We start from the raw sequence: 1,409 nt of genomic DNA on the forward strand, positions 1-1,409 counted from the left end.
TACTGAATTTCCAGAATTCATGTTAGTTTGGGACAGGAAGTCAAATTTGTCTGATCAGCGTTTTAATGTTATTACTGTTCATGTTAGGGAAATGAGATGAAAGGGGAACTGGAAGTTCATGAGTCCTCAATCTTTATTGTGTAATGAATGAGGCTTTCCCAGTGTGAAGAGTACAGTAAACAAGACTGCTGGGAATCTCTCAGTAACTATAGGCCACAAAAACACTGCTGATAGCAGTAAAAACAATGAATTCAGTTTAGTTCAGTTGAAGGATTTTCTGTAATATGATATTCTTTAATTCTGAGAAACATGAATCTTACTTGGGCTACTTAATGGCTTATTGAAAAGGCTTTTACATATCAACAGATCTTGAATACAGTGCTCTAATTCTTAACTCTGTGAAACTGAAAGGGGTTCATTAGTACCTGTCATGTTCACAGACTAAACAACTGCAAATTACAAGTTATTGAATAGCAGTACTTTATTATTATGCCATCAAGGAGGTAATATACTGCGTAAGGTTTATGTCAATCATAGGAATATATGATGAAACTGTAAAGTCCCATGTTTCCTTTTGTCCAGTATAAAGAGAACAGGATTCAATTGATAACATGTAAGAAAACCGCAGCTGTTGAATACAGTCAAAATAATTTCAGAGTACATGAGATGGCCACAACAGTGATTTTGAGAAAAAGTAATCATACAAAAACTGAAAAATAGAATGATCTATTACAGTGGTACCACAAAAAAAAGTGTGTGCTATTTTTTTTTTACATGTATTGTTAATAATCTGTCAGTTAATGCAGTGTTATATGATGTTTTATTCCTCATTATAATATAAAAGGCTATAATATGATGATTACGTATATTTATACCTATATAAACGTACATTTATACTATTATAACTAGATCAGATAAGCACTAGATCAATGCTCCAAAAAATGTTGGTTTTTTTACATTTATTGTTCACATTCACAGAATGTTAGGACTTTTTATTGCTCTTATAATAATATAATATAATACAATACAATATAATGATAACGTATGAAACATTTCATATTTTATTTTACTAGATTAGATCAGCACTTGATCAAGTGCCCCAAAAATGTTATTTTTTACATTTATTGTTAACGTTCTGTCATTCTCAGAATGTTATGACTTTTTATTGCTCTTATAATATAATATAATATAATATAATATAATATAATATAATATAATATAATATACAGGATACTATAATCTTTTCTTTTCTTTTCTTTTCTTTTCTTTTCTTTTCTTTTCTTTTCTTTTCTTTTCTTTTCTTTTCTTTTCTTTTCTTTTCTTTTCTTTTCTTGCTCACTGATCTCCAGTCGGATATATCCAGTGTACGGCAGCGCCACAGCGCCCTCTGCTGGCGTCAGTCGCGTCCT

Source organism: Leuciscus leuciscus (assembly GCF_965113295.1).
Source record: "Leuciscus leuciscus genome assembly, chromosome: 18".
Taxonomy (NCBI): Eukaryota; Metazoa; Chordata; class Actinopteri; order Cypriniformes; family Leuciscidae; genus Leuciscus; species Leuciscus leuciscus.